This window comes from Pezoporus wallicus, unplaced genomic scaffold, assembly GCF_028554395.1.
Source record: "Pezoporus wallicus isolate ANWC-B61680 ecotype Strahan unplaced genomic scaffold, APGP_CSIRO_Pwel_v1 contig_10952, whole genome shotgun sequence".
Lineage (NCBI taxonomy): Eukaryota > Metazoa > Chordata > Aves > Psittaciformes > Psittacidae > Pezoporus > Pezoporus wallicus.
Window position 1 is genome coordinate 22,686 of NW_026637634.1, and position 19,303 is coordinate 41,988.

General features: G+C 55.0%; 1 protein-coding gene across 1 annotated transcript in view; it reads left to right on the forward strand.

Annotated features, from left to right (window-relative positions):
- Window positions 1–564: 564 nt before the first annotated feature.
- The window catches only part of RAI1 (retinoic acid induced 1), a 69,643-nt gene continuing 50,904 nt past the window's right edge, over window positions 565–19,303 (forward strand). The window contains exon 1 of the mRNA XM_057406732.1: window positions 565–719. The gene's annotated coding sequence lies outside the window, so the exon portion shown is untranslated. The remainder of the gene's footprint in view (window positions 720–19,303) is intronic.

Consider the following 19,303-nt stretch of genomic DNA (forward strand, 5'->3'; position numbering starts at 1 on the left):
CCATCCCTGATCCAGCGTGGATCCAAATCCTAGTCTAAAACCAGACCCAGATCCAAGCACAGACATACATGGCCTCCCACCCTGACCCAGCATGGATCCAAATCCTAGTCTAAACCCAAACCCAGACTGAAGCACAGACGCACATGAGCTCCAACCCTGATCCAAAGTGGATCCAAACCCTACCCCTAACCCGGACCCACGTCCAAGCGCAGATCTCCCATGCCCTCCCACCCTGACCCAGCGTCCCTCCAACCCACATCTAAGTCCTGACCCATTCCCGGTCCCCAGCACACACCCCCCCCACCACCACGGAGCCCGGGACCTCACTCCGGTGCCCACCACCCTGCCCTGACCCCGCTACCGCTGCCCATCGCTGCGTGCCCGGTCCCCAGCCACACGCGGGGGTCCCGGTGGCGCTCGGCACCGTTCGGTAGTTTCCGGCGGCGCTCGGCTCTCCCCGGCAGTGCTCGGGCGCGGCCGGCAGGTGTCGCCGCCGTCGCGGGCAGGGCCCCCGGGCGCGCGTGCACTTCCGACGGCGCTCGGTCATGCCCCCGACTTTCCTCCCCTCCCTCCCGGCGCCGCGCGGGGCTCCCGCCCGCTGACACCGCCGAGGCGGCTGCACGGCGCGGCCGAGAGCGGCGGGGCCGCCCGGGGATGGCCGCCGGGGCCGCCCCCGCCCAGCGCCGCCGCTGAGACAGCAGCGGGGCCCGGCCGCACAGGTAAGAGAGCGCCGGGTAACGGCTCCGGGCGGGCCGCGCCTGAGGCGGGCCCCGGGGGGGGGGGGGGGGGGGGGGGGGGGCCGGTGGCTGCGTGCGAGCGGGGTTTGGGGGGGGGACGGGACCGGGGGGGACATGGGGGGAGCCCTCGGTGCCCCGCTTGTGTGTGCGGGGGGGGGGGCGGCGGTGCTCAGCCCGCGTTGCCTCCCCGCCTGCTTCGCGTCGCAACGGCGGCGGCCGCAGCTCCCGCTGAGCCCGCTGCGTTCGTGCTGCGGAGCGCCGGTGGCCGCCCCGCTTCGCCGCCGCGCTGCCGGCATCTTCGCTTCTTCCCTTCCTTTCCCTCTTCCCTTCTTCCCTTCCCTTCCCTTCCCTTCCCTTCCCTTCCCTTCTCTTCCCTTCCCTTCCTTTCCCTTCTTCCCTTCCCTTCCTTTCCCTTCTCTTCCCTTCCCTCCCTCTGCCCAGCGCCGCGTTCCCCCCGCGCTCCCATTTACAACCAGAGCCCGTCCCCGGCTCCGTGTCCGTCTCCCCCCCCCCTTCGGTGCCGTGTATGTGTCCGTGTGTACCCCCCCCCCCCCCCCGCTCGACCACCCCATCCCGGTGACGTCACGGGGTTCAGCGAGGGGCCCCTCGGTGTGCGCACCCCATGTGTGGGGATGGAAAGGGGGGGCACTCGTTGGATTTAACCCCCCCCCCCCCATGGATAAGCCGGGCTTGGGAGCCAGGAGCCTCCCGAAGCTGTGCTGCAGCTGCTGAATTCCAGCAGAATTCCAATGTGTGTGTGTCCCCCATTCCCAAAACCCCCTGGAAACAACAGCAGCCGCAGCACCATGGGAATCCCAACGTCCCAATGGAGATGCTGCATCCCCCAGCCCAGGGGTTGGCATCCCCAGGGGGTTTTGTTGGCGTCAGAGCGGGGAGATGTTGGGGTTTGATCCCCATCGCCTCTGATGGAGCTCGGTGCCATCCCTTAGACGTGACAGAAGCTCTTGTGGCCACCGGTTCCTGCTTGCTGTCCCCTTGGCTGTGAGTGGAGTGGTGCCAGGGCTGGCTGCCCTCAGGTGACCTCCCAAAGTGATGGTTTGGAGGAGCAAACACAACGGTGTGGGGTTTGCATGGGAGAATGCAGGGAAGGCATCTCTGGGGTTACCGGCACCTTCTGAGGGCTCAGCCCCAGCTTGTGGGCACCCTTGAGGGCCCACGGATGGTTCTCTGCAGTGTGTGTGTTCCCTAGGGTGGCAGCTTGTGGTGGCCGGATGGGTGAGCAGCGCCGTAGTGGCTCTATGGATGTGGGTGCTGTTGCTGGGAGAAGGTGGGGGGACGACCCACAGGGCTGGCTGTGTGTGGTGCGGTCGGATGCGCAGCCGGTGATGAGAGCCCATCTCCTGGTGGCTGTCACCAGCTGATGAAAATGGACCTCGAGCTGCTGGGGGATGGAGGAGAGAAAGATGGGAAGAAGCCAAGGATGCATTTCCCCCGAGTGCTCTTCCCTCCCCGTTCCCTGTGGGATCGAGGCACGGCGATGGTTCAGTGTGGGCTCGGAGGCTGTGCTGGGGACACCCGCATGCTGAGCAGCAGCTCTGCAGCTTGGGAGCTGTGTGAAGTTCAAGGCAGGAAGTGAGAAACACGGAAAGCACAAATAAAGACTGTGCCTGGTCGAAAGGCCCGGGGGGGGGGGGGGGGGGGGGGTGTGCAGGGAAGCGGCACGGTTTGGTGCTGGGGAGCATCCAGGAGTGCGTATCCTCATGCTGGGCACCGCAGACCCACCTCTCCTCTGCCGGCTCTGTCTCCTCTGCAAGCCCCAGGGAACAATTGCATACAGAGTGCTTCGTTTCAGAGCCGCCACAGTCATTTCAGAGACCTTTTAGGCAGGAAAAGTGCTCTGTAGCGTGTAATTTGAAGGCTCTGCTCTGAACCTTCCCTGTCGCTCTGCTAAATGATCCTCTGCTCTTCCAAACGTTTGCTGCCTAGAAACCAGCGGCAGTGACCTGGTTCCTGGCCTCCCTCGGTCCCTGCTCTCCCTTCGGCCCCCTGCTAAGGTGAGGGGAGGTGCAGGTTGCAAAGAGCAGCCCAAGGTTTTTATTCTGGCTTGCAGAGGGCCTCTCGCATGTCGGAGTCCCGTGAGGTTTCAGCCAGTCTTAATCATCTCTCGCCTCTGCCTGAGCTGCAGAGGTTGGCACAGCTTGCTAAAGGATTTTCCAGCCTGGAGGGGTGAGTCTTGTGAAGGCTCTATAGGAAAATCTAGGAACCCCAAGGGATTCCTCTCAAAATGGGAGGGGGGGATGCAGAACTGTGTTGTGAGGCATCCCTCAGGCTCTGCAGCTCGTGCTGGGGAAGGAGGGTTTGTTCTGCCATCATCAGAGGAAATGGCTTAACGTCGGTGTAACTGATGGGGCCACCCCGAGCTGAGCCTGGAGGTGATGGGCTATCAGTTAACCAAGGAGCCTGGTATCACCCAGGGGGTTCCTCACCCTCATCTTTCCTCTCCTGCCCATCCCAGCACGAGTTGCCCTAAAACTGCTGTCAGTTAAAGGCACACCTGCAGGAACAGAGCGAGCTGTGGGTTTCCTCTTGCCATGGGCACTGCTACCCCGCCGGATACAGGCAGGGCTTTGAGTTCTGCGTTGTGCATCAAAAGGGAAAGGATGGGGAGAAGGAGAAGCATTTGCACAGGAAGGGTTTGGCTGTCCCCCTTCGGCCTGGTCCCATGGCACAGGGCTGAGCACCGAGTGCATGTCTCTTCTTGCCTTGCTTTGGAGTTGCTCCTGGTTTCCGTCAGGGCAGGGAGAGTCCTTGTGACGGTGGATTTGTGCGTGTCACCGAGTCAGACACGTGGCCAGGCTGGAGGAAACTGTCTTGAATCCATCCTAAGGGTCTGGATCTGCAGGGCCAGGCGGATACCTGGATCTAACCTGCTCTTAAAAACAGTGGTGCTGGTAAAAACCACCCTGTCCCCAGGCGATTGCTGCCACTCACTAATGACAGACTTCCAGGGATGCTTCCGCTTTGCATCCTGTTCCCTGCAGCTGGGCACGAGGCAGAGGAAGGGCCATTTCCCTTTCCCTTTTTCACCTCTCAGAGGGATGCTCCAAAGCTACATCCCTTCTGAAGACCAGGCAGGATGCATCCAAGCTGGGGTGGAGCGGGCAGACCCATCCATCATCCTGCCATCATCTTGTCCCATTGCCTGCTTGGAAACACGCTCAAAATCCACCTGCTTGGCATCGTGTGGATTTAGGATTTCCCTCCGGAGCTGCTTGGGGATGGCTTCCACCCCGGATCTGATACGGAGGAGGAGGAAGAGGAGAAGTAGAGGAGGAGGAAAAGGAGAGAAGGAGGAGAAGGGAGGCAGATGCTGGGGTGCTGGTGTCACAGCCAAGTTCTTAGAGCCGGCTTGAAGCATCCCCCAGCCAGTAAAACCTCCACATCCCATAAAGCCAAGGGCCAGCACCATCCATGCAAGGCAGAGAGGAGCTTCCCAGGGCTGGTGGTCACCCCTGGTCCCCAGCGGGAGGGTGAGCATCGCTGCGGGGAGGCGTCCGCTTGGTTCCTGCTTGTGTTGCGTGGCCTAGTTTTGCGAGCTGGAATATGCTCAAAGCTGGGCTTTCTGAGTTGCTTTTTTTGGTTTTGTTTTGTTTTAAATGACAGCATTTCCCCTTTAAATTTACATCTCTAGCAGGGGAACACAGAGCCTGCTGAGAGAGGGAGTGTGAGACTTTTATAAAAAGAACGAGCCGGGTTTTATTATCCCTTTGAGACGAGCAGGGAAAATCTATACTGAAGGCATGAAATAGCAATAAAAATGGACTTTTTGCCAAAGCAAAATTAATTGAGTGAATCTCAGTCCTCAAGCCTGAGCTCTGAGAGGCTTATGAGCTGGATATGAACCACGCTGCCCCCCTCCCAAGGCTCTCATCCCCTGAGGAGGGGAGGCAAATCCTCCCTCTGGTCCTCGGCGCTGAGCAGCGGAGCATGGTGCGATCAGGACCCAGGAGCAAAGGAGGAATGATTGGGATAAGGGCTTCCCCAGTTGCCCTGCTGGTCACTGGAGTGAGAACCTTCTCCAGGTCAGTTGGCTTGGAGACCTGCTCCGATGGCGTGAATCTGATGCTGTGATCATTCAGCGGTCGTCACTCCAGCGGCTCTATCACCGTGTCATCGCGTCTGGATTGTGGATTTGGGGGAGTCCAACAGGAGAAAGGAAGAAAGCTGGGCACTGAGCTCCTTGAACCCACTCTAGAAGCAAGAAGAGGAACCTGCTGTCTTATCTGGCACTGAGCTCCAGCTCTGTCAAGATGCTTTCTGGGCAAAACCTTCATAGGAAACGAGCCCCCCTCCTGGGTTTTGTTCATCTGGATGTACCCGTGTGGTGGCACCGGCTCTGCTCCCCTCTTTTGGGGGGATAGGATAACAGGAGGAGCCCTCCAGACAGAGCGGCAGGGGGAAAGACAGATTCTTTTCAGCAGATGGTGCAGGGAGGACGATGCTGTATAAACCTCCCGAGTCCACCAGAGAGATGGAGATTAAACAGCGAGAGGGCTGAGAGGCAGCTCCAGGCGGGAGAAGGAAGGAGAAAAAAGGAAAATGGGGGTGGAAATAGGATTGGAGAGTGGAACTGGGGAGAGGAGCGCTGGTTTGAACATGAATCCTTCTCCCACTTGATGTCTCCCCTCTGATTCAGAAGGCCTAGGTTCTGTGCCATAAAAATATAGCCCTTTTCAATCCCTTATCTTGCAGGAGCAGAAACAATTGGCCTGCAAAGAAGGAGAAAACAATCTGCTTGACTGACAAACAAAACCACGTTTCTGCACAAAAGGAGGAGGAGGAAGAGGCAGCTGTCTGGCTGCTGCTTCGGCTTTTTCCTTTTCCCCTCCCCTCTCCTGTCCCCTTGCTGATGGTGTCGGAGCGCAGCCGCTACCCTTGCCAGCAAAACACCCTCCGTTCTGACTGGCTGGGTTCAATGTCAGGCTCCTGCAGCAAATGTCATTGTCCGCCCTGCTGTCACCAGACGTGATGGAGATGCTCGAGCCCCGTCGGGATGCTCTCCTGGGGATGGTGTGGGGAAAGGTGGTACCCTGAGCATCAGTGGGGCTGAGCCTGGCTGCTGGGAGAGGTACCATTGGGTACCAGAGACAAGAGAGAGGGGCCGAGGCCAGTGGCTCATGGTGGCTGAGCTGGGGGCAGAGGGGATGCAGGACATCCCTCACTGGGTACCTTGGGGAAGCTCAGCTGGGCTGTGGGTGATAGGATGGTATTGCAGCACTTGGGAAGCATCACTGGAGAACCCAAATGCAATTGGCAATGCTGCTGGAGCCATCTCGGAGTGAGCTCTGTGCCTTGGTTTCCCCTGCAGTCAGTGAGATAACGTGCAAGTGCTGTAAGAGAACTGGGGGGTAGAAGTGTCCTGTTCACCTCATTATCCCAGCAAATCTCTATCCCTAAAAAATCATTATGGGAATCACTGTGCTAGCCAGGTCCGTGCCGGTGGGAGGCTTTTCTAAGGGAAAGAGAAACTGATTTTTCCCATGCAGTTCTCTGACCAGGAAGAGCCGCAGTTTCCTGCCTGGAACGGCCTTCCAAAGGGACTCTGCTCCACAGGGATATCTGAAACCAGCTGAGTACCATACCCATGAACCTGGAAAAGCAGGAGGCAGGAGCAGGGTGATCTCTGCAGGGGCTGCTTCCCGCAGTGGGAATCTATGGTAAATAAAGGGGCACAAGAAGAAAACCCTGACGCTACCAGGGCAGTCTTAGTTGCTGTTGATCCAGTTGCTGGTTCCCTACTAGAATCCACTGGAAGGATGATCCCACACTGGTGGATGGTTCACTTTTCCCTGTGTTTTTCAGGAGCTGTTTCGCTCCGCAGCCAAATAACATGTAAGAAATCACAGATGCTGGGTGAGTTAATAACAAATAATGACTCTCAGTTCCTGAGTGCTTCTCTTGATGCTTCAGTCCAGGCATCTCGCAGCCAGGCTTGCCTGTGCAAACTCAGCCAGGCTTGTTGAAATGCTGCTAGGAATTGAAAGAAACATCCTGAATTCAAGTGAATTCAAGAGATCCGGGCTCTGCTTTCTTACGGTAGCGCAACAGAAGCTTTGGGGAATGTTTGACCTGAGACATTGGAACAATTCTTGCACCTAAAAGGCAGCATTTTCTGCATTTTCCTTTCCTCTTTCATCTCAAAGGAAGATGAGGGGACCCATCTCTCCACACGTCAAACTGCAGGCAAAGGAAGATACAAAGTGGCTCCTTCCACAACTTTGGTGTTTGACTTTCCTTCCCAGAAGGGGAAGATGCATTGTCAGCCTGTCTTGTGATCGGGCTGTACCCTTTTGTTACCCTCATAACTGTCAGATGACCAGGCTGGGGTGTAAAAAAGCTTCATCTCTACCGCTGCCGCACTGCCTTGCATGCTGTATTTGGGCAGGAAGAGGCCCAGCGTCTCCCTGCATGTGTGTCAGAGAGGAAGAAGGTGTTATTGAAGTGGCATGGCTGGACCCTTCCATCAGTGCTGCTCGGGGACCCTTGTTCCCTTCTCAGCAGTGTCACCATACTGCATCCTCAGCATCACCTGCCCAGCCTCCCTTTGTTGGTGCCTTCTCCCAGCTCCTCCATGCGCTGCACTGGTCCCCAAGGTCCTCCAGCATCCTCTCTCCTCTACTTATTCCTGCCTTCCAAACTCTCCCTGCCTTCTCTCTTCAGCTCCTTCCTCCCAGATGAATCCTGTTGGTAGAAAAGGAAGCCTGGTGGGGGTTTGGCCCCCATGCTCAGTGCTGGTAGATGCAATGCAAACCTGATGCTGTGATAAAGTAAATCGAACCGAGATGTGGAGTTTGGCTTCTGGGCAAGAAAGACCATTCAGGTTTCAGCAGATGCCTGCTTCTCTGGTCCTGCTCTCTCTGAGAGCTCCATGGGGAGCAGCTCTTGGGGTGAAGACAGAGTTTGGCTTAGCCTAGGGCTTGAGGAGAGGTGGCCGAGACAGAGTGGGATCTGGTGAAGGCTTGGCTCTCAGCTTCAGACCCTGCAGATGTCTGGATGCTCACGGTCTCTAGCTGGTATTTCTCATTGCAGAGCCAGCATTTGGTGAAGCATCACACCCCCCCCCCCCCCCCCCCCCCCCCCCCCCCCATGTTCTATCCAGACCTACCTGGACCCTCTCCTTCCCCTGCTGCTGCCTCCCTGCTCACTGGCCATGCACAGGAGGGGAGCAGGCATCTCCCACCCCTTCTACCAGCTGCAATCACACCATGCACATGCTCATCCTCTATGTCACTCCGCGCTAGCACCCCTTGGGATTTGGCCAGCGTGTGTCAGGGCTATGTGCCTCTTCCTCTCCAGCTGCTCTCTGCTCGGCTGCATCACCCAGAGCATCCCTTCCTCCTGCTTGGGGTTGCTTTGTACATCTGAGTTATTTTGCCCTGATTTATACTAGGTCACGGGCTTGTGGGTCCCTTGCTTGGCCATGGTAGCGCAGCCTCTTCGATTAGGTGTATTTCCAAGCATGACTTCCATCTGTCCATCAGTCACTATAGCTAATTTCTGCTGCATTTACAGCCATACAGGGGCATCCTTCGTGTGTAATAATCGCTGGTGGTGGCAGGACTGGGAGAAGGGGTCTATCCCACGTGTTTCACCTCTTCTCCAGTCACAAACAGTTTGGGATTTTTGGTAGTTGCATTAAGTATTCCAAGTGATTTCCATTTCCCCCATTGCATTCATTATCCCAAATTGTTCTCCAGATGATTTCCACAAATAATTCGCGGGTCTTTGCTCTTTGGTGGATACTCAGGCTCAAGAACAGGAGTCGTTTTAATTGGGATCTTACATCACGTGATGGCGTTTGGCTTCCCGATTGGGCAAGGCTTCATCTTTAGCCTTCAAGTTTGGGGAAGGCACTGTTGCAATTAAGAATTGGGAATTCACTTTCTTCCCATATCTTCTGCCACTTAAAATTAACAGTTTGTCTTTTTTTTTTATCCCCTTTTCCTGGCCAAACAAATCCCTGCCGGTAACTTGTTGGCAAGAAGCACATTTGGAGAATATAAACAAAAAGGTGGCACCAAAACAGCTAAATTTAACATATCTAAAACCTGGAGCGATGATTCACGGTGGCTTGTTTTTGTATTATTCCCCTTGCAATAATGAGCAAAATAATTTAGCATCCTAAAAAAGTCACAGAGCAAAAGAACATTTATAGCCCTTGGTTTCATGAAGTCTGCCACCGGTGGCTCCCTGCGTGCCCAAGGAGCATCCTGTGGGCTGGCCTGTGTGTGGCGGTGAGGTGGTACCCTGCCCCGGGCTGAGGTTTGGAGGACAGAAGGACCGTGCCACCGGCCTGCCTGCCCACACTGCCTCCATCCGCCCCCGCAGCAGCAGACAAGACTCCGGTTGTCTCGCCCCAGGCAGAGGGTGACCGTAAGTGACTTGCCCAAGGTCACGCTCCAGCTCCTTGGTGCAGCTGGAAATAGCTCCAAGGTCTCCCGATCCCCCTCCTTCAGCATCCCCCTCCCAGCGAGGCGAGACGGAAAGGTGCAGAGTTCAGATGTTCTCTCTAACCCACAGCCTGGCTCCTGCCACCTCTTGTAAAACCTCCTTGGCTTTATTCTCTGCCCCTCGCCATCAGGCTGAGTCAATAGAGCCCCCCTCCTTCTATACCACGGGCTCCCATGGCATATTTATGCTTGCAGAGTGGAGCGGTGCTGTTCGTGCGGCACCCGCACACCCCGGCTGCTCGCTTCCACCAGCTGCTGCTGCCCGTTTCCCTTCAAAATAAAACCCCTCTAAAGGTACAGCAGGGACACCTTAAATGCAGAGCTGTGGCGTGCAGTTAATCATATCCTCTTAACGGGTTTATTCGCTCATTAAATATTTAAGACTCGTTTCTCTTTATCAATAGTGTGGAGGCGTGCAGGCCCCGCTGCAAAGATTGATGCACACAATAGGATCGGTGCCTTTGGATTTGTTTGAAGAGATCCGAGAGCCATTGAAAACTCAACCGAGGAGGGGTGGTTGCTGCTGATGCTGGTTTCCTCCGGTGAGGTTTCTGCCTCCTGACTGCAGTCAGGAGGTGGCAGCAGGGGAGATTTGGGGGGCACAAGCTGATGGCTGCCTCCGAATACCGCCATGGTTTGCTTTTGTAATAGCTATGCCCCTTTTTGAAGGGTGCTGAGGGCTTGGAAAGGGCCTGCTTGCGCCTGGCATGGGTATCCTGTAGTGATGAGGGTGGTCCATTGTGGAGGCGGGACCTGGCGCTGGGAGCGTGGTTGTGGAAGTGGCGTTTTGATCCGTGCTTCCCTCCGCTGTCTGCGGGAAGAGCTTTGCTGTTGCGGCTCAGATGTGAATTCCAGCTCATCTGGCACTGCTCAGGAGCCCACATGCAGGTGCAACATCTGTTCTCCTCTTATTACCTGGGCTCTGCTCTTCAGGCAGGTGTAGGAGCAGTGGTGGCCTCTTTGGTTCATAGGAAGGGGTAACCAATCCCACATCATCGCCTTGATCCTGCCTCCCCATCCTTCCCATCGTCTACCTCTTTCCCACCACAGCTCACCGGCCCACATCACCATCCAGAGCATCCCATCTTCATCCAGCACCCACCATTCCCCACCCTGCCCCATGCTTGGTACCAGTCCCTCTGCAGGGGCTATGGTGGCAGATGTGTTGCTCACCCTCGGTGCAGGGAGGTGATTCCTCCCGCTGTTGTGCACCCCTCTAGCGTGTGTTCCCCAAGCTCTGCGGGGTTGTCGTCTTCTGCTGGAGCAACGGGGGGCCTCAGATGGGGCAGAGGGAGCTTGATAGCACATCTGATGCAGTTGCACAATGGGATCTGTACCCATCCTTTCACTGCCGGGGCTTGCAGGGACAGCAGGTCCTGGCAAGCAGGACTCTATCACCATCTCAGCGGCCTCTGCTTAGATCAGGAGGGAACATCTCATGCCAAGACCTGTCCTCTCCAGCCTGCAGCTCAGTGTCAGAGATGGCAGCAGCTGACGCCCGTCTTTCTGCCCTCCCTGTGGCATCCTGGCAGGCTCTTCCTTTCCTTCCCATACAGCCGGACGTGCCCATTCCTAAAGCTTTCCAGAGGCACTGGGGTGGATGAGGGGGGACGAGTGGCCGCAGTGGCAATGGGCAGATCTAGCAGCTCCGTTTTGGAGGTGTGAGAAATACCCCGGCTGGCTCATTGGCAGCGCGGAGAGCTCGGGAAGAGCTTGCATGCGTCACATACTTGCCCAAACCTCTCCTGCTTTGCAACGTGCCCGCTAAAGGAAAACATGGATCTGACAGCAATAAAACTGTCGGGCGGCTGCTGCTGCTGCTGCTGCCTTTAAAAGTTCCATGATAGCTTCTTCCCCCCCCCCCCCCTTCCCCTTCCCCATCCCTTTATTTTTAATAGCTAATGCATCTGTCACTACTTCCCTAATGAGCTTTCCGAAAAGGGCCGTGGGGACCTCTGCCTACCCATGCGGGCTTGGGTAGGCGCTTACTCAAGGGAGGCAGAGGGAATTCAGCTCCTTCTTTTCACCCCCATCTCCTCCCCAGCCTCCTCTCGGAGGGCAGGCTGTCCAGAGGGAGGGGAAAGGCAGCAATATCCGAGGACTGGGCGAGCTGGCGTGCACCCCCTGCAATCACAGCCAATAATGACAAAAAGACGGGGCTGCTGCCAGAGATAGAGAGCTGAGCTCCAAGCGTTACAGCAATGTCACAGCCTTGGGACTGCTGCTGGCTGCTACTGGAAAGAGATTTCCTCACAACAGGCAGAGTTATAGGAAGGAGCCATTGATTGCATTAAAAAACACCCTCCCCACCTCTCTTTTTTTGGCATGGATTTTCAAGGCTGGGTATTTTTTTTTCCCTCCCTTCTTTCCATTCCCCCCCCCCCCCCCCCCCCTTCTCCTTCTCTCTCCATTTGCCATTGAAGTTGCGTTCAATAAAACCCATCGCCCGAGAGCGTCTGTTCGCATGTTCTCAGCAGTACAATGGGCAGAGGACTGCAGTGTGCGGAGCCTCAGCCAGCCTCACGCAGACAATGAGGGGTGGCAGAGGGGCAAGGAGGGGGCTTTTACTTTATGTTGGTTTATTTCCCCCACACACACACACCTGCCGGCCCCCACTGCTAATTGTAATCACAAAAGGCAAATGGGAAGGGACTTGGGGGAGCAAGGCTGTGGTTCACCGGGGTCATGGTCTCCATCAGTCATTTTCCCAGCCTGTTGCTGGGTAAAAGCCTGGCTCCTTGGTTTAGCAAAACGGCTGTGCCCTAAAAGCCTCTTCACACCCCCCCAAAAAAACACCCCCAAAAAGCTGTTCCAAATGACTCAAAAAACATCAATTCCCCATTGCCGTCCATAGGAGACTTCCCGTTGACTCCTGTAGGCGCAGAAGGGAAAACAGTGGGTTTGGTGACTCAGGCACAAACCTGGGATCTCTTCCTCTCGCTGACGCGGCTGGCAAATCATTTGGGGGCTGATGGAACATGGATTCAGCACGGAGCTGAACGCCACCATCCCTTGTGCCATGCGATGGGGTACCAGCGGATGCACCGCTTGGCTGGGCTGTGCCTGAGTTCCCTTCAGCCGTAAACTGTAACGGCGCGAACCCTACGTTGCATAGAAGCTAATAACTATTAATGCCAGGGAGATGCTTCCAGAGCTCTAGATAAAAGGTGCTCAAGGAGGGAAAATTATTACCAACGTGGGCCAAATAGCTACAGGGGATTCGAAATCTGTTTGTGCTTGTAGGATGTAACCGCTAAGGAGGGAGAGACTGGGACAATGGAGCATGCACAGCACTAATGGAATGAGCGTAGGAAAGAGGGTATCTCGGGAGACCCTTAGAAACCATTTCCCAGTGGTAAGATCTGCTTGGGTTGTTTGTTCTGCTTCCCAGATGAGAGCTGCAGTCGTGGATGCTTTTATCACTTAGGAACTGGACTAGATGGAGGGCCAGAGAGGATATTGTAGGGATGAGCTTGCGTGGCTCTCCAGTGGGTGGGTCTACAGCTTTAACTAGGCTCAGCTTCCATTTCTACCTCTCAGAGCTGTGCTTTATGGCAGAGTCATCTGGAATGGGCATTTCAGGTCTGGTTTTCAATCCTGTGGGGTGCAGGTTTGAGCTCTCCAAGGGCATGACTTGGGCATCGTGAGGCTGCAGCGGAAGGGTTGTTCATGGTGGGTACCTCCCCATCCCATCCTGGGATAGAGCCTTGGGGTACGGTTTGGGCCGAGGGGTGGATTTGCAGCAGCCCCATGGCAGCACGTGAGCCTGGTGGCTCCTTGAAGCCCTTTCACTTGGAGATTCACTTTTTCCAGCTGATTCACTTCCTGCTTCCAAGCCCATTTCTCCTCATGGGCTCTGAGCCTGGTGGTGCCAGGAGCTGCACAACCCCAGGTCGTTCCCTGGGGATTAAACCCAAGTCAGACAAGCTGTTCGTTGTCTGTGGGCTGGCAGTGCTCAGAGACCTGTGCAAAGCATTGGGCAAGGATGTCAGAGACGGGCAGCATCCATCCTGGCTCCCTTGGAGCAGGCATCTTCCTTACCCACAGTTCTTCCTTGCTCCGAAATCACATCCCCTGCGCCCTGAGACAGCCCCATTTTGTGCTGCCTTTCTCACCACTGAAGACCTGCAGCACACCCTGCTCTTTTCTTTCTTTTCCCCTCTTTTATGTTTTTTTTTTTTCTCTCCTGGACACTTTACTTAGGTTCTTTCTTCCCTCTCATTTTCCCTACCATCAAATGAAAGCCATTCAGACCAAAACGGTTCAGTCTGCTCTTTGTGTCTGGAAAACAGAACACCAAAGACAGCTGGACCTACCCGAGATGGCCACGGCCGTGGCAACAGTGGCTCTTTGTTAGCGCTGTTGTCTCTGCCCCTATCTCCAGTGTCTGGGGCCCTGTCTCTTTAAAGCTTTAGTGCGCTGTGTCAAAGCCAACAGAGAGTTCAGCTTATTAATGGATTCGCTAGGTTAATATCCCAACAGTTTGGTGGGTTGTTGGGGTGGGTTTTTTTCTTTCCACCAGCATAATTTAGATAGAGGGGGATGGGGAGAGAAAGATAACCCAGTCCCATTTGTGGGGAGGAGGGCACGGCATGGCTCATTGCTTTGGAGAAATGGAGCTGGAATGGTTGGTCGGGGCCAGGAGGAGGTGGTGGCCCAGCCTTTCGCCTTCCTGTCTGTCTGTACATCTCTCTCTATCTCCTTCTCCTGCGGGGTTCCCTGCATCAAAGCTTCTTCCAGTTCTTATGCTAATGAGGTGCATTAATGCTTAATGACTGTGAACAGGCTTGTTTAATTGCACCTATCTGAGCAGGAGGCACATTGCTGTATAAGAGGGAACGACCATGTAAGCAGCTGCATGCCCTCCTGGACAGTCTTAATTACATGTAAAACTGATGTGATCTAAACCACCAGGCTGGTGATTAGTTTAGTGAGGCAGGTGGTACTTTGCAATTCAGTGCCTCAGAAACTCTGGAGCAAGTGAGATCAGATTCTTTCGGAGGCTATGGAGGATAAGGCAAGCCCCGCTCATCCTTGGATTTGATGTTGGGTGGGGACGAGCGCAGCAGAGTAGATTAATTTAATTAATTTATTGCAGTTAGTTTGCAAAGACATTATCCGCCGGCATCTGTGCGGAATACTGAGCAGTGCCATTAATGCAATGCTATTTTGCCTGTAAATCCTCTCCCCCCGCCCCTTACAGGAGGAATGAGCTGCGATGGTCTCAGCTTTCTGCAGTGTTATCTCGCGCTGTTTGAATACGACTGATTGTCTGAACTACAAAGGGGCCCGGCGCTAATGCAAAGCCATCCCTATTGGCACTAGACCTAGATTAATGACTCTGCATGCATTGACTTGGCTCGGAGCTGGATTTCCCTAAAGCAGCTCACGGCGCTGCTGTCTGCACTCCCGTATCCGTGCCTCGAGCCGGGCTGCGATTGTTCCGCCGCCGGATCTGGGAGCACCTCCAAGTGGGAAGGCTCTTAGGCAGGGGTGCACAGGTATGAAGGTACCTGTTATCGCAAGCCATCTGCTGCTAATTACCCGCCCTGGCTTCTTGTGGTTGTTTGTTTTGCTGTTAGACACCGGATGGGGGGGGGGATTTTGCAATGGAGAAAGAGCCTCTTTTGGAACCTGCTTTAGGGAATGAACCGAATCCAGCAGTGGTTGGTGCTCCCGTCACCCGTATCCCCACACCAAACCCTTCCCCACGACCTCCTCCTCCTCGAGCGCTTCCTCCCCATCCCCATCCCATGAATGCTCTGCTCTTCCCTTCTCCCTGCCCGCATGGGCCCCAGCGGAGGCTCTTCCTGACGTTACTCCCACAGCCACCACTTCCTTCCCGTGCCGGCAGCCCCCGGCTCTGCAGCCATCCCTGCATGGTCCTGGATAGCCCCTTGCTATCTCCTCGAGACCCCTCCTCTGCTCCTCCCCTTCCAAACACCACTATTTCCCTTGTAAAAGGGCTCATCCTGGAGGCTCTTTCTGCCTGGGGTGAAACTCATGGCTGCAGGGCTGCTGTGTGAGTGGTTGTGCTCCACCATCAACCCCTTTTCCTGTTGTCCCTGACACCCATGGGGTTTTGGGGTTAGAAACCCACCATGTAGGACATGTTTTAGCTGATCTTCAGGGACCAGCTCCCCACAATGTTTCCTGGCAGGAGGAGGTGCATGGCCATGGTGGGAAGGCAGCAAGACGTGAGGAGATGAGGTGGAAGGGGGAGACTCAAGGTGGAGAGCAGGGTCTTGCCTGGACCTGCATGGATCTGCCTGGTTTAGGGTGGGAGCTTTCCCTCCATGGGAGTGAGCCCCACTCCAAGGGTCCAGAGGAGCTCGCTGGGCAGGAGGGCAGAAGCCTCACCACTGTCTGTCTTCTCCTTGCTCACCCCATCATAGAATCATGGAATAGTTAGGGTTGGAAAGGACCTTAAAGTTGCTGTTCCTTGTCCCACCAATGCCAGACCTTATCCTTTCCATGGCCCTAAGGCAGACTTTGGGTGGAAAAGATGATTTTTCCCTCTTGGAAAAGCCACCCTTGGTGGTGGCACTAAAACAAACCCTGAACATCATAGCATCGGTGCCACGCTCCTTGGGGTATCACCACCACCCCATACCTCGCTGCCCTCGGCATGGCCATCCCCTCGAGTGGACCAAGCACCCCAAAGCTCTCCATCCCTATGGAATCACAGGGATGCAGGGAACCGTGATGAGGTGCATCCACCGTGGGGGGCTCAGCCTTGCTTTGTCTGTGGGTGAAACACCCTCGAGCCTGAGTGAACCCTTTTTATAGCACTCCCTTATTTGCCAAGCGTACTTCCTTTCTTTTGATTCTTACCACCTACAGACAGTCTGACTGCAACGGCAAAGGGGAGGAAAAAAGCATTGCAACATTCAGTCGAAGGCTTTTCTGTCTAATGACGTTAAATTTATTAACCAAAACTCCAGCTGCACCAAGCCTGGGATCTAATAATATTCAGGCTATGGAGACATCACGTAGAAAGGAGCTTAAAGCCCTTTTTATTTCGCAGTAAAACTGTCAGTAAATAACTGGATTGTCTTGAGACTGAGAAAATGGGGATTTATCTTCCTGAACATGAAAAGTGTGCTTATGTGGGGGTTTTCTCCCCCCCTCCTCTCATCAGCTTCAAAAAGCCTCAGCAACCTTGATTTTCCTTCCACCCTGTCCTCGGCAGCTCCGCCAGGCCCCCAGAACCACACAAATCAAGAGGCAGGCTCGAGAAGATATTTTTAATTCAATTAATTCCTTCTCCTTCCTTCCCCATTTCTCCCTTGTCCCCTCCTCCATCCTCTCTGCCTCTCTCCCTGTGTCCCCAGCTAATGACTTCTAAGCGCTGTGACATTTCAGCACTGGCTGTCACTAACACCACACCTCCGTACTGGTTATAAATTGGGCCCAGAGACATCAAATTCCCTGCAGAAGGTCCCCGTTTGATGATATTCTCCGAGGTAAATCTCCGATAGCTCCCTGTTTTCTTTAATAACGCTAATAGGCATAGATTAATTAAACTGTTCTATTACTTCCTTCTTTCTGCCAGCACCAGTTAGAAATCTTATTACCTGCTCCTCTCCGCTTGCCTTTTTGTCCCCAAGGTGCTTACATTCCAACCAGTTACCAAGGTTTCTCGGTGGCTGTAGCACAAGGTGAAGCAGCAGACAAGGCTGGCTCCTGTTCCCAGCCCTTGGCTCCTCAACCCCACCGACCTCAACAGGGTCCATGCGGGCATAAGCAGGGTCAGGATTAAGCCCGGTTTGTCTGAAGAGGTTCTTGTCTTGAAAGCAACAGCGGGGCTATTGTTGAGGCTGGATGCCCCCTTCTCAAAGGGACCACAGCTGTAGGAAAGGGAATTGTATACATCCATCACCTCCTCCAGGGCCCCAGGATGTATGAGTTAAGATTGCGGGATAGCATGCCTCGGCTCCACTGAAGGGGTCCTTTGAATGACATGTTGGATATACTGTTGCACATCTGGCCGCTGGATGATTGAATTGCTCCACGGTTGCATTTTCCAGACCGCGGGAATGTGTTGGTCCAAGGAAAAAGGGGGGGGGGGCGAGGGATGAAGGGGACGACATGTGGGAAAATTAGAGGGATGCATCCCGCGGGGTGGGATGGGTTTGGATGGAGCAGTGGAGGGAAAGGGGGGGGAGCAAAGGCAATGCTTTCACACAAAATGCCGTGTTGCCATCTGAAATCCACTCCAGAGCTTCCTGCTCTAATTAAATTTGTCACCATCGTTACTCTAATGCCTGCCATCCCTCCGGTGCTTTTTTGTTCTCAGGCATCCCAAAACGCCACAGAGGCAAGGGCAGAGTGTCCAGGTCTTCCGGGTTGCCTCTCTGGGAGCAAAATGCACTTGGAAGAGCGCTTTTGGGTTGAGCAAGGGACACTGAGGCTGAGGGATCTGTGCACTCACACATAAGGTATCTCCTAGGACTGCAGGAGCTTGGGTGAGCATCCCGGGATGGCCCATTGGGCTCCCGCTTGGCTCCTATTGCTCTCAACCCCTCTGGACCCGCGCGGAAGCCGAGCATCCTTACAGGCACTGCATCACCTCCGCTCTTGGCACCACGTCTGGCCAACCAGCCCGTGCCAACCTAACATGAGGAGCCGTGTACAGGGCTGTGCAGGGGCAGGAGGAATTCACTAATTACTCGTGGCTCTGAATACGGCCCCTGAAGGCTGCCAGGGCGGCGTGAAGGGCTCGGAGCAGGAGACACAACCTTGCTTCATGGTGTCTTGTGTGTCAGCTCGCAGCGAACTGAATGCAAAGAGGCTGTCTGAGCTGGCAAACAGCGGAGCCCTTGGAAATTTAAAGGTGCAGAGCCTAGAAAACAAAGGCGCTGCTGAATATTCATCCCGGCGTCTGATCCTGCCGGGAGCAAAGCCCGCGCAGCCCCTGCGAAAGCTGATGGGAGGGACCCTTGGTTGGAACCTCATCTTTGGGCTCCAGCCCAAATGTGAGGGGGGAGAGCAAATTAGTCCTTAATGCACATATATCTTAGACTAAAACCTGATAAGGGAACTCTCCTATGTTAATTTACCTGGGTTATTTACTATCCTGATTGCTGAAGGTACTCTGATTAGCACATGAAATATTTCTATACCTTCGGTCTGATTAACCCATATCTGCAAAATAAATATTTGTCTCATTATAGTTATGCGATCGTGCAATCAAAGACCCTATCATAATGGCAAAGGGAGAGCATATCCGTGTGGAAAAGGCAGGGAATGGCGACCCGGGGTGGGGGGGGGGGGGGGGATGAAAAGCAGGGGCATAGCTGGAGCGTGGAGGGGAAGGTTTCATGGTCACCCAGAGGGGGTTGAGATGCCGGGGAGGGCACGGTTCTGCTCCCGTTTCACCGGTGCTAATTGGGACTAATCCCATTTGACTCAGCGAGAGGAGGGTCAGACCTTGGGAATCACAAGGGTGAGTCCCAGCAGGCTCCCTGCCTCCAGTCTTGTCTGAAACAGAAGCAGGGAGTTCCCAGCAGCGCGGGGTGTGTGTGTGTGTGTGTGTGTGTGTGTGTGCCAGTCTACCAGACGAGCTCCTAAAATAGCCCAGCGCACCAGGCTGTGGCACCGGGGGAGAGCGCAGAGGATGGAAGTGTTCAGGCTTCCTTGGCCCAGATCCGGGCAGAGGGAAGGCTGGCAGCTCCCTGCCCGAGGTGAAGGTGGCTTCAAGTGTGGTCAAGTGCTGCCACGCGTGATGGACATCCTCCCTCGGCGATGGGAGCTGTAAGTCATCTGGAGGAGATAATTCCCCCCCCCCCCCCCCCCCCTTCCTCTGCTGTTTTGCATATGCTCCATAAGGAAAAAGAGAAGAGTTTTATTGTGGCTCAAGTCAAGAGGTTGCTTTATGGCTCGTGGATCCCGGCGTAGAGAGGAAGGCGTCCCAGATGCAGCATATAGTAAGGCTTGCAGCGCCGTATAGCACTGCTGCATCGCGGAGCGGCTGTGAGCATCGCGCTTGCAAAAGAGCTGAAGTCATTTTTCTTCTAAGGGCAGGGGGTAGTGGGGAGGAAACACGAACAGGCAGCCCTGTTGCTAAGGAAATCTGCTCTTTGTATGGTCGTA